General features: G+C 43.8%; 2 protein-coding genes and 1 long non-coding RNA gene across 3 annotated transcripts in view; 1 reads left to right on the plus strand and 2 right to left on the minus strand.

Moving 5' to 3' along the window:
- The window catches only part of LOC113451824 (vomeronasal type-2 receptor 26-like), a 500191-nt gene that overhangs the window by 255798 nt on the left and 231005 nt on the right, over positions 1 to 13388 (minus strand). The window lies entirely within an intron of this gene.
- The window catches only part of LOC113451996 (vomeronasal type-2 receptor 26-like), a 452458-nt gene that overhangs the window by 242312 nt on the left and 196758 nt on the right, over positions 1 to 13388 (minus strand). The window lies entirely within an intron of this gene.
- On the plus strand, positions 11342 to 12603 carry LOC148126717 (uncharacterized). The gene is made up of 3 exons (XR_015741386.1): positions 11342 to 11360; positions 11471 to 11716; positions 12499 to 12603. It is a non-coding gene; the product is annotated as an uncharacterized LOC148126717 (long non-coding RNA).

Genomic DNA, 13388 nt, shown 5'->3' on the forward strand with positions numbered 1-13388 from the left:
GAACAAGCTTTAAAAATGAAGTTTTTTTCATATTTGCAAATACAATCTAGATTTGATAAAGATGTTAAAACAGAAGGTATCTATGATAAACGGACCGATTTAGATAAAATTTTGACAGGTACTGATAAAAAAATAATTTAAAAACTTTATGGACATTTGCTGGAGTTTAAATTAGAGGAAGAGCAAGTAAAAGAAACAATGATTGCATGGGGGAAAATTTTTGGATATGGGATTGTCCTAGATAAGTGGCAAAAATTGTGGTCTCAAAATTACAAAATGACAATGTCAACTGCATATAAAGAAAATTTGTATAAGATGTTTTACAGGTGGCACCCACCCCTGACAAGAATTGCAAGAATGTTTAAGAATAAATTGGATAAATGTTGGAAATGTCATCAGATACCTGGTTCATACTGCCACATGTGGTGGACTTGCTCAGATGCCAAAAGATATTGGACTATAATCCACATAGGGTTGGAAAAAATGATAAAACAACACATAGACTTTAAACCTGAGATATTTTTATTGGGAATTATACTGGAAATATACCATAAAAAATTGAAATATTTGATTGTAAATGTTTTAACAGTGGCTAGAATTGTATTTGCTAAGAATTGGAAAAATGAAAAAATACCTATGCTGGTGGAAATTATTAAGAAAATCATGGACTGTGCCGAAATGAGTAAATTGACATTTGGCTTTATAATCAATTTTCAAAGAATTGTTGCAGAGACAAAGACATACCAAAAAAATCCTTCATGGGGTCAAGTATCGAGTCTGGGTTGTATTGGGCAATAGGAGTTTTGTTGAATTTGTGAATTTGTGTTGAGATCATGGATTATTTTTAGGGAAGGTGGGTGATTGAGCACAAGACAGGAGCAGATGGGTAGAAGAGGGGAAATGTCTAGAAGATACCTGTAAAGTGGCACATCCATATCTTCATTATAGAATAGAGGGAAAAACAGAGAAAGGGTTGCTTATAAGTGCAGACGGTACAGAACATGGTGCTGGAAATGATATCACCTGATTGACACAGAGTGGAATGGAGGAACATCCTGCCCTGAGAGGTCCAGGGATTTTGGCATTGATATCAGAAGGAAGACAAGAAGGAAAAGCATGGAGAGGTTTGTAAGAATGTGGAAAGACAGGAGGATGGACTGGGTAATCGTCAGAGAATCAGATAGATAGATAGACGTGACACACAGAGATGAAAACATGATTATTTTAATTATCATGGTATCCTGTGGTATTTAGCTAGGGAATGCTTTATGTTGCATCGAGGGCTTTTATCTAATATTTTTTGTTTTGTTTGTAATTGTTATGTAGTCGTTGGGATGACACACGAGGCAGACACGGAGCTGAAGGCTAACACAATTTATTTAAACATAGCAGGTTGACGTGGCTGCCCTGACTGGGCAGGCAGTCCGGAAGGCGATGGCTGCCTCGGCTGGGCAGGCAGTCCGGGAGACGATGGCTGCCTCGGCTGGGCAGGCAGTCCGGGTGACGTTAGCTGCCTCGGCTCGGCAGGCAGTCCGGGAGGCGTTAGCTGCCTCGGCTCGGCAGGCAGTCCGGGAGGCGTTAGCTGCCTCGGCTGGGCAGGCAGTCCGGGAGACGATGGCTGCCTCGGCTGGGCAGGCAGTCCGGGTGACGTTAGCTGCCTCGGCTCGGCAGGCAGTCCGGGAGGTGTCAGCTGCCTCGGCTCGGCAGGCAGTCCAGGAGGCGTTAGCTGCCTCGGCTCGGCAGGCAGTCCGGAAGGTCTGTAGCCGCCCCGGCTGGGCGGGCGGTCCAGAGGGCGATAGCTGCCTCGGCTGGGTGGGCAGCCCCGATGGTGAGAACTGCCCCGGCCGGGCAGGCAGCCCGGGGGGCGAGGGCTCTTGCGATCCGCGCTCCGCTCACTTTGCTTGGCTGGCTCTGCCCGACAGCCAGCTTTTATAGCCGACTGTCAAACGGAGCCAGCCAATGGGAATGGCTGGTGTTCCCGCTCAAACAGCGGACCTGGTTGGGAAACCCCAACTAGTTCAAAAGACATAACGGAAACTGTCAGGGACACAACACCCCTTCCCCCTTAGCTAGGGACATGGCAGCCCAGGCTGAGGCTGTGGTTGGGCAGGGACACAACACCCCTTCCCCCTTAGCTAGGGACATGGTAGCCCAGTCTGGGGGCTGTGGTTAGGCGGGGACATGACACCCCTTCCCCCTTAGCTAGGGATATGGTAGCCCAGTCGGGGGGCTGTGGTTGGGCAGGGACACACCCCTTCCCCCTAGCCAGGGACAAGGTAGACCTGTAATTAGACCTGCAATGGGCTTGCAAATAGACCTCCAGTCCTAGGGAATCCCAGCTGGGGTAGAGACCTTTTGCCGGTAGACCGGGTCCTGCAGAGAACTCTTGGCCCGGTAGACCAGGCTCTCGGCGTTGGTTGAGTAGACCGGAACCTGCAGGGAGCTCTTGGTGTTGGCGAGGTAGCTCGGGTCCTGCAGGGGATTCTCGTCGTCGTTGGTGAGGTAGACCGGGGCCTTCAGGGAACTCTTGGCGGGTTGACCAGGCTCTCGGTGTTCGACAGGTAGACCGGGCCCTTTAGGCTGGGGATCACTGTCGATGGTTGCTGAGTAGATCGGACTCTCTGGGCTTAACTGGTAGCTGTTGTCGACGGTTGCTAAGTAGATCGGGCTCTCTGGATTTGACGGGTAGACCAGGCCTGTTGGACGGCTGCTTGGTAGATCGGGTTCGCTGGACTTGACTGGTAGTTGGCCCGTCTCGGCCTTCAGTGGCTAAGATTGGCTCTCAGGGGTAGGCCGGCTCGTCTCTGCGTGCAGCAGATAGGTCGGCTTTTCAGGAGGTAGACCAGCTCGTCTCTGCGTTCGGCAGGTAGATCGGCTCCTCGCGGTTTGACAGGTAGACCGGCTCGTCTCGGCGGCCTTTGGAAATGGCGGCAGTAGTGCCTGTGGGCGGCGTTCATCTCCTCAGCGAGGGAGGCTTGAACTTCGCACTCTCAGTAGTGCCAGTGGCAGCGCCCGGCAGGGGGGCGTTTTCTCCTCAGCAAACGGAGGTTCTTGAGCGTCGTGCTCTCAGTCGCGCCGGCGGCAGCGCCCGGAGGGGGGGCGTGTTTCTTCCTCAGCAAACGGAGGTTCTTGAGCGTCGTGCTCTCAGTCGCGCCGGCGGCAGCGCCCGGAGGGGGGCGTGTTTCTTCCTCAGCAAATGGAGGCTCTGAGCTTTGCGCTCTTGGTAGCGCCAGCAGCAATGCCTGGCGGGGGGTTTCTTCCTCAGCAAACGGAGGCTCTGAGCTTTGCGCTCTTGGTAGTGCCAGCAACAATGCCTGGCGGGGGGGTTTCTTCCTCAGCAAAACGGAGGCTCTGAGCTTTGCGCTCTTGGTAGCGCCAGCAGCAATGCCTGGCGGGGGTTTCTTCCTCAGCAAACGGAGGCTCTGAGCTTCGCGCTCTTGGTGATTGTGGCGGCCGAGGCTCTCAGCGCCGTAACTTCACTCTAGTGGCTTCAGCTAGTGCCAGCAAATTGGACTTCGCGCCCTTTTGCGATTGGGGCGGCTGAGGCTCTCAGCGCCGTAACTTCACTCTAGTGGCTTCAGCTAGTGCCAGCAAATTGGACTTCGCGCCCTTTTGCGATTGTGGCGGCTGAGGCTCTCAGTGACTTCAGCTAAGTGACAGTTGTTTGAATTTCGCGCCCCTTTTTTTGCGCGCGCGGGCAGCTGCGGCTTCAGCACCCGATTTTCAGCTCCAAACGCAGCGGTTTGGGCTCAAGCTCTCTGTGAGTGAGGCGAATGCTTGTGGCTTCAGCTCTTTTGGCTGTCGCGCTGCTCGTGAGCGCTGGCGATGGCGGTTTCATCGATTTTGCTTCGGTGGTTAGCTCTGTTGATTCAGTCCGGTTGCCTCTCCTTCATGTGATCCCATCCTCGTTGCCAGTGTTATGTAGTCATTGGGATGACACACGAGGCAGACACGGAGCTGAAGGCTAACACAATTTATTTAAACATAGCAGGTTGACGCGGCTGCCCTGACTGGGCAGGCAGTCCGGAAGGCGATGGCTGCCTTGGCTGGGCAGGCAGTCCAGGTGACGTTAGCTACCTCGGCTCGGCAGGCAGTCCGGGAGGCATTAGCTGCCTCGGCTCGGCAGGCAGTCCGGGAGGCGTTAGCTGCCTCGGCTCGGCAGGCAGTCCGGGAGGCGTTAGCTGCCTCGGCTCGGCAGGCAGTCCGGGAGGTGTTAGCTGCCTCGGCTCGGCAGGCAGTCCAGAAGGTCTGTAGCCGCCCCGGCTGGGCGGGCGGTCCAGAGGGCGATAGCTGCCTCGGCTGGGTGGGCAGCCCCGATGGTGAGAACTGCCCCGGCCGGGCAGGCAGCCCGGGGGGTGAGGGCTCTTGCGAGCGCTGCCCCGTTGGTCCGCGCTCCGCTTGCTTCGCTTGGCTGGCTCTGCCTGACAGCCGGCTTTTATAGCCGACTTTCAAACGGAGCCAGACAATGGGAACGGCTGGTGTTCCCGCTCAAATAGCGGACCTGGTTGGGAAACCCCAACTAGTTCAAAAGACATAACGGAAACTGTCAGGGACACAACACCCCTTCCCCCTTAGCTAGGGACATGGCAGCCCAGGCTGAGGCTGTGGTTGGGCAGGGACACAACAGTAATGCTTTTGCTCAAGCAATTACATAAACTGAAAAACATCAACGTTTGACAATTTAATTACTTCTGTAAATAAACTGATGGAGAGAAAAGGGAAACTGTGTGACTCTGTGGCATAATGTGTGGTTAAAGCAAAGGAATACCTTCCACAATCAAATTCAAACAAAAAGATATACAGAATACAAAATAATATTGGCACAGTGGTTGGAATGCAGTATTTAAGGTTAACTCTGCCACTCTAACTCTATCCTTCTATCAGGTTGTGATGGCGAAACTATGGCAACTGTGCCAGAGGTGGCACATAGAGATCTGCTGTGCATGTGTGTGTACCTCCAGCCGGCCAGCTAGTCTTCAGGTCTCATAGATGCAAGAGGTGGGTTGCATGGTTGGGGGCAGGGCACCTGCATGGGGATTCATGAATGGGATACACATGCATGCATGGGTGTTAGGTTACCTAACATAGTTTGGGTAAAATAATATATATAAACTATGATTGTAAGTTTAAGTGTGTGTCACTTTAAAACTGCAAAGCATGTAATTTTGGGTGTGGTGTGAAACCACCATAAGAGGGAGCAAGAGAATCTGATTGATTGCTGACAATTATTGGATGGTTGATGGTTTGTTAGCTGTGTGTTTCCCCTACTGCTGAGTTGCTGAAGGAAGAGAGGAGTTTTTGAGTTCTTCATATCTCTACTGCAAGGAGATATATCACTGGACTGATATTTGTAAGTTTACTGACCTCTCTTTTTCGACACTGGAATTTGCAACTGAATAATCTCTGGATGGACTGAACTAGTGAATGAAATATGGACTGTTTGACTATGCTATAACTCTTACTGGAATAAAACTATTTAATTAACACTGTGTATCTGTTTTACTGAGTGTAAGCTACAAAAACGTTTATCTCACATATTTTTGCCTGCCTGCCTGCCTGCCTGCCCTGCAGATTCTGCTAGGGTGTATCCCTAACAATGGGGGACATGCGTGCATTGCATTTTGGTGACGCACATGCATGCATGCTTTGGGCACCCAGTGCTGAAAAGGTTAGCCATCACTCTTCTAAGGTTAATAAAATGAGGAACCAGGTTGTTGGGGGCAATATGCTGATGTTGTAAACCACTCAGAGACTGCTGTAAAGCATGCAGAGCGGTATATAAGCCTAAGAGCTATTGCTATAATAACGTTGGAAGGGACTTTGGAAGTCTCCTAATCCAATCCCTTGCTCAAGGAGGAGACCCTACACCAGGGGTGGAATTCTACCAGTTCTGTCCACCTCTGTAGAACTGGTAGTTCTGAAGAGCAGCAGACAGAGAGCATACAAAGAACCAGTTCTATGTCTGCTGCTGTTTTGCCTCACCCCAATGGTGGTATTCAAATTTTTTTAACTGCTGGTTCTGTGGGTGTGGCCTATTTTGTGGGTGTGGCTTGGTGGTCATGTGACTGGCTAGGTGTGGCTTGGTGGTCATGTGACTGTCTGGGCATGGCTTTGCGGTCATATGACTGGTTAGGTGTAGCTTGGTCATATGACTGGTTAGGCATAGCTTGGTGGTCATGTGACTGGCTCAGAGATGGTATTCAGCAGGTTCTGTCCAGTTCTGGAGAACTAGTAGCAGAAATTTTGAGAAGTTTGGAGAATCGGTAGAGAAAAATTTGAGAATACTACCTCTGACTGGCCATACCCCCATCTATTCCCTGCCTCCTGAGTCCCAGCTGATCAGCTGGGCCTTCTTTTGTTGCCCTGCACAGGAACAAACCTGGAAAGCAGGTTAGTGGAGTGGGAAGAGAACGGGGATTTTGCAGTAACCTTACCCTGGGATGGGAATGAATTTTGCAGTATATCCTTCCCCTGGAGTGGGGTGGGAATGGAGGTTTTACAGTATCCTTCCCTTGCCATGCCTACCAAGCCATGTCCACCAAGACATGACATGCCTACCAAGCCAGGCCCACAGAACCAGTAGTAAAAAAATTTAAATCCCACCAGTGCAGCCTGGGATAGGGAATAAGATTATCTTATATTAAGATAAGATGGCTGAAGAAAAGAGACAAGATTTCCTAAAGAGAAGGGAAAGGAGTATTTTGCCTTGGGTGGGATAAATATGGAAATTTAAGTCTGTGTGAACATGCCCTCTTTCTCTCTATGCGTTGTTCTCTAAATTAAGGGATGGAAAAGTCACACATTGAAGCTCAAAAAGTTCTCAACCTGACACTTTGTTTTATGCAGATGCACATACAAACCTAAATAGACAAATACCCACAAAGAGAAAATACTGGTGTTAGAACTTTGACAATGAAAAAAACATCCTCCTCCTTGTGATTGTGTTTTATCACAGCCCTATAGAGGAACAGGACACTTCTTCACAGGACATTTCTTCCCTGTTGGGAGGGAAGCCCCAGCCCCATTATGATCACATTTCCCCCCATGAAATGATTCCAGTGTATTTATCCACTTCCCTTGGTATAAGAGGAAGTTATAATGCCTTGATAAGATCACATTTGGAATACTGCATCCAGTTTTGGCCTCCACACTGTAAAAAAATATGTTAAGACTCTGGAAAGAGTAAAGAGAAGACCAATAAAGATGATTAGGGGACTGGAGGCTAAAACATATAAAGAACAGTTTCTGGAATTGGGTCTGTTTAGTTTAATTCAAAGAAGTACTAGGGGAGACATGATAGCAGTGTTCCAATATCTCAGGGGCTGTCACAAAGAAGAGGGAGTCAAGCTATTCTCCAAAGCATCTGAGGGCAGGACAAGAAGCAATGGGTGAAAATTATTCAAGGAGAGAAGCAACTTAGAACTAAGAAGAAATTTCCTGACAGTGAACAACTTTCCTCCAGAAGTTGTGAATGCTCCAACACTGAAAGTTTTAAAGAAGAGATTGGACAATCATTTATCTGAATTAATATACGGTTTCCTACCTAAGCAGGGGATTGGACAAAGACCTCCAAGGTCCCTTCCAACTTTGCTTTATTTCTTCAAACTCAATTTCCCTTATTTGAGTCATTTCTCCAGTCATTTCTCAGCTGAGCTCTCTACATAAAAACTGAGAACTGGACTAAAAAAGGGGACACACACATTTAAGAAACCTCCCAACCAAAATAAACTTTTAGATTGTTGCCTTAAGCACACTCCTAAATGGTACCCTTTCTTTGACAGCAGAAAATGACATGTGATCAAACTCACCACAACACATAGGATGCCCTATTGTGATCACTGGTCACAGATCAAAAATTGTGAATCTCATTTCTGACACCAGTTTGTGTGGAATCAAAACACTGAAACCAAAGCAAACAGTCAAGGCTCACTGCAGCATTTATTACACAGGACATACTGAGAGTTGATCTTGTCAAAAAAAAAAATAGAGAGAAATAAACAAAGGGATACACTCACATCCTACTTACACTGGCATGGGATTTTAATGAGGTTTTTTTTTAAATATTGTGAACGTTAAAGTTGCAAGCTGCCCAGTGGAATCTACTGGTGAATGTGGCAGCCTTATACATTTGTTTAATAAGAATATATAAATAATTATGCTTTTCAGAAAAGAGACTAAAATGATGCAAAACAGAAGGAGAAAATGCGGTATACATACATCAATAATAACATAAGAAATTTCAGATTACTTCTTGCCCTTCTGTTTTCTGCAAAGAAAAATAGTCTTTGTTATAAGAAGCATTTTCATCTTCTGATTCAGGAATTGCTATGGGAATATTCTGATAAAACTTCCCACAGGTCACTAGGAACTGCAAAGACACATTCATTATGTCTCCATTGGTTTACTGGAAAGACTCATTCATCTGGAAACAGATTTTACCCACATTATTGTGACGAAAAATAAGACTTCATATTTTGTTTGAGGAATGTTTAGAAATATGGAAGAATAGGAATAGGATTAGCTTTAGGAATAGGAGGAATATATGTGTCAGGGTTCCGGTGATAGCCCTAATTAAATCATGAGCCTCGAGCCAAGCTTCAAAAAAACCCTCAAAAGATTTATTAGGAGCAACATGCTGGCATTAACCTAATGAAGCCAAGTCTGGCATACATAATTCACAGTCACCTGTGACCATGTTTTGTCCCTCCCCCCGGGTGTATCATAAATCAGATTCTCCAATAAAGCACTGCCCAGGTATCATCAATCACATTCTCTAATAAAGGATTTTCACAACCAGAAGATCCGGTAGCCTAGCTACAATCTTTTTAAGATAATGGTGGAATGTACTTCTGGTTTTCCTGCTGTACTGCTCCTTCAGATTCCCCCCCTTGTTTATGGAAACTTGAAAACAGACATAGAAATGTTTTATGAGTTGACAATATGTTCAATATGTGCATTTCCTTCTCCCTTTCCCCTGTTGTCAATTCTAAAACAATTTTAGTGATACTATTTATTTTTCAAAAGTTTTAATGTTTCATCTTGTTTTTATTGATTGTAAGCTGCCTTTAGGGAAGCTGGGAAGCCTATAACTTAAATAAATAAATATTAAATGGTCAAAAACTGTTAATTGAGACTACTAAATGCCATTTTTGAAAAATAACAGATTGGTAAAAGTCATTTTTTCTATATAATTTTAACATCCAATGTTCTTTGGTATTCAGATCTAACCTGAAAATAACAATGTCACATTTAGGGATGAAAATGTAGGCCAGCAATCCAGCAAAGGATGGAGAAGACCTGCACAGTTACCATGTACCTACCTTCGGTGCTCAGGTTAGAAGGCACAAAGGATACCCAGACACTGCAGAAGATCAGCATGCTGAAGGAGATCAGCTTGGCTTTGTTGAAGGCCCCAGGGAGATTCCTGGCCAGGAAAGCCACTGTGAAGCAGACAGCAGACAGAAAGTCGATGTATCCAAGGGCAATATAAAACATGGTGACAGAACCTTCATTGCATTGAAGGATGTCCTCTCTAGTTTGGGAGTGCATGTCAAAGTCAGGGAATGTGGTGGAAAGCGCCCAATCAGATGTTGCAGATGACAACTTGGAGACCAGAACAAGAAAGCACAAGTGAGTTGGCCAAATTCTTCCCCAACCTTCTCTGCATTTTGTTCCCTGGTTTTGTGGCCAAGAAAGCTAACACCACTGTGATAGTTTTGGCCAAGATTGAAGAAATGGCAATTGAGAAGACAATGCTGAAGGCTGTTTGTTGGAGGAGGCAAATCAGTCTCCTTGGTCCGCCAATGAGCAGAATGGAACAGGTCAAGATGGAAAGCAGGAGAGTGAATGTAGGAGAGGTTCTGATTATTGGCTTTGGCAATTGGTGTTTCTAGAACAGATGGCAAATGAAATTTCACTTCAGTTATAAGAATTATAAAATGAGCCCCTAATTAGGATTAATATATGAAGATCTCACTGAAATTGAGAAAATACCATCGCAGGAGTAAATCATAAAGAAAATATTGGAATATGTTGAAATGTGTAGATTTGACATTTGAAATTACAGAGCAAGAGGATAAACAATTCTATAAAATTTGGGACCATTTTTTATCAATGGTTAGATAATAAAATACAATAATGAAATATGTAGAATCTTAGAAAATAATAAATATATAAAAATGTATTTTTTTTCTTTTTTAATATATCTATAAAAAAGTTTTAGGATAGATTTGGGAACATTATATGAATTGTTATAAAATGATATTAAGTAAATTATAGTTATCTCGCAAAATATGAATGAATAAAATTATTGTCCAATGATTGAATAATAATGATACTAGGGTATTTAATTTCTGATTGAGAATATGAGTTATTATACAATCTAACTGTAATTGATGATTATGAAATGGATGCACACAAAATTTGTAAACCAACGGACACACTGCTTGTATATTCATAGAAGAAAGGTTGATTTTTTTATGTTTTGTCTGTTTATGTTTGTTTTTAAAAATCAATATTTTTTTAAAAAAAGATCTCATTGAAAAGAAAATCCCATACAGCTCTACTCTTTGTCGTAAAGACAAAGTGATTAAATTAGTGGATCAGCTGTGGACATGGTATTCTGGGATTTCAGTAAGGCATCTGACAAAATAGACCACAACCTGCTTCTTGGTAGACTAGAAAAATGAGGGATAGACAGCATCACCAACAAATGGACTAGACAGCTAGTTGCTTGAAATGGTATAGGGTCTCCTGCTTGAGCAAGGGGTTGGACAAGAAAACCTATAAAGTTCCTTCCAAATCTGTTAAACTGTTATTCTAACATTAGACTGGGTTCAAGGATACTGATTGCTTCCATGGCATTAGAGCACAGACAGCACTAGAGTTAATTGTCATCAGCCAAGAGTGGCACTAAACTCCACAGCTCTGGATGACCTTCCCTAGCAATCTCTGGAAGCAAGAGATTCCATTGAAGGACAGCATAAGTCACTTTCCTGGCTCTTGAAGTATCTTGCTCCAAGCATGACTTCATGCACATATCCTAACAGGAAAGACTATGACCACTACAGGACAGGGCGCCAATGGGTGTATCTGGGGTTTTTCACCAAAGTCCGTTCTTCTGCCTACTCCTCATTAGGTGGAAGAAATTCAGGGTCCCAAGAGGACAAGTTTCTTCTCACTGTAATTGTCACCTTACATGCCTTGAGACCTCTTCTTCTACTTCTCCAGTGTCTGCTTTCGATGTAAACATGAGACTGAAGCAATATGGAAGCGACCTTGCATTATAAAAGGGTAAATACTACAGGTTATGGTCTTTTGTGGCTCAAATTACAGGATAGGTGGGAGCTGTGCTCTTGAATGTACATTTTATTTCTTCCAGATGAATCTTGTCTGTTTGAATCAGGAAAGCCAGAGGATATTCTATCCTGTGAGAGTGCTTTGAATTCTGCTAATTCTTCTTTAAAAACAGGAAGAAGATTGATTCAGCCCTAGGAATTATGGATCTCCTGCTTCTGCTTTTGCTTCTACTGATGTCCCAGCCAGTCTCCGGGAAGCTGAGAATGAAGTGCCCACTGAGTTTGGACAACCAGGATGGAGAAAAACCATGGAGCTATTATAGGCCAGGCGATCTTCTCATTGGTGTAGTCATCTCTCCATCAACAATAGCACATGCAACATTATCTTTCAACAGGGCTCCTTCTAGGCAGATTCAGTTGTAAGTCATTCATTGTGATGGAGTTTCATTCGCTCCATTTGCAGCTCTAATACTCTTCTTACTCCTTCATCTTCTTTTACTCATTTTTATATTGCAGGACCTGACTAATTTCTTGAACCTTTTTGATTTCCACAGTCTCTATCTCTTTTGTCTTATTTTCTGGGAGAGATTCAAATCAAAACATGAGGCAAATAAAACCTGAAAAAAACCCACATTATTTATGTTTCCCTGTTCAATCCTCAATTCATGACTTGAGTAATGAGTTTTATTGAAAGTAGTGATTGTTGTAGATCCCCTGCCAAGGTCCTTTTCATATTTTCATAACCTCTCATTGATATTCAATGCTTGATTTTTATAAGAATAGAGGATGCCTCTTTTCAGAACAGCTTTTCTGGGTCTCTTATCAAAAATCCGGTATCTTTTAGGATTGTTCTACTTTAATGACTGAATTATTCTTCAAACTGTTTACTGCACTGATGAAAATTAGTGTATTTCTGATTTTAACCCTTTTGGAAAACTATATCCATTCTATCTTCTCCACACTCACAACATTAAAGGATGATGAGTGAATATCATTTGCCTCTGGTTTTGGATCAATAATAGCTTAAGATTTAGTTAGCTTGTGGAGAAAAAAATGGATTAAATAGAGAAAAAGTATTTTATTGTTGCTGCTGCTGCTGTTAATACTAATATGAGCATGATTTTACACTAGTTCATCTCATCGAAAGAGATACATACTACGTGTGATTTTCAATATTGAAGTTTTTAATAAAAATTATCAGCCCACGCACAATCTCACACTTGGCTGCAACATCCATGACAACTATGATAACACCCTTGGCACTTCAGATGCCTTGCTGGACATGTTGTCTACCGGAGAAGCCAATGTTCCCAACTACAACTGTGGAAGGAAGGACAACCTTTTGGCACTTGTTGATAGATCTGACAGAGACATCTCCATCCAGATGTCAACTTTAGCAGATGCCTACAAATTTGCACAGGTTTGTTTTTATGTTCCCCTATCTAGCAAAGTGAATGGGGTGTAGTGTTTGATGATAGATTAAACCATATCTTCATTATAGAATTCAAATCTGCTCTTCCTATATCCATTGAAGTTTTCATGGCTGGGGATTGATATAACAATATATAAATCTATTTGCAGGTTCTTCCATGCCTATTTGAGTTTATATCCATATCTATCTCTATCTCTATCTACCTATCTACCTATCAACCTTTCTATCTATCCCTATATCTATATCATATCTATATATTTATCTATCTATCTCTATATCATATATCTATCTATCTCTATATCATCTATCTATCTATCTATCTATCTATCTATCTATCTATCTATCTATCTATCTATCATCTATCTATCTATCTATCTATCTATCTAGGTTTAAATACATGCCAACTTCTCATTCAAGAGAGTTGAGAATGAGAGATGAAAAGTGCATTCCGTATAGAAGAACCAGCAGTCTTTAGGCAAATGCGATCCACTATTGACAATTGTATTGACTTGAATTCTCCCATAACTGACCTCCAGAAGTTGTAAATGCTCCAATACCGCTATTTTTTTAAAAAGGAAATAGTGGTCAACCATTTGTCTGAAATGATATAGGGTTTCCTGCCTCAGCAGGGGGTTGGACTGGAAGACATTTAATGTCCC

The sequence above is a fragment of the Pseudonaja textilis genome, chromosome 2 (assembly GCF_049901715.1).
Source record: "Pseudonaja textilis isolate UNSWEBS1 chromosome 2, rPseTex1.2, whole genome shotgun sequence".
Taxonomy (NCBI): Eukaryota; Metazoa; Chordata; class Lepidosauria; order Squamata; family Elapidae; genus Pseudonaja; species Pseudonaja textilis.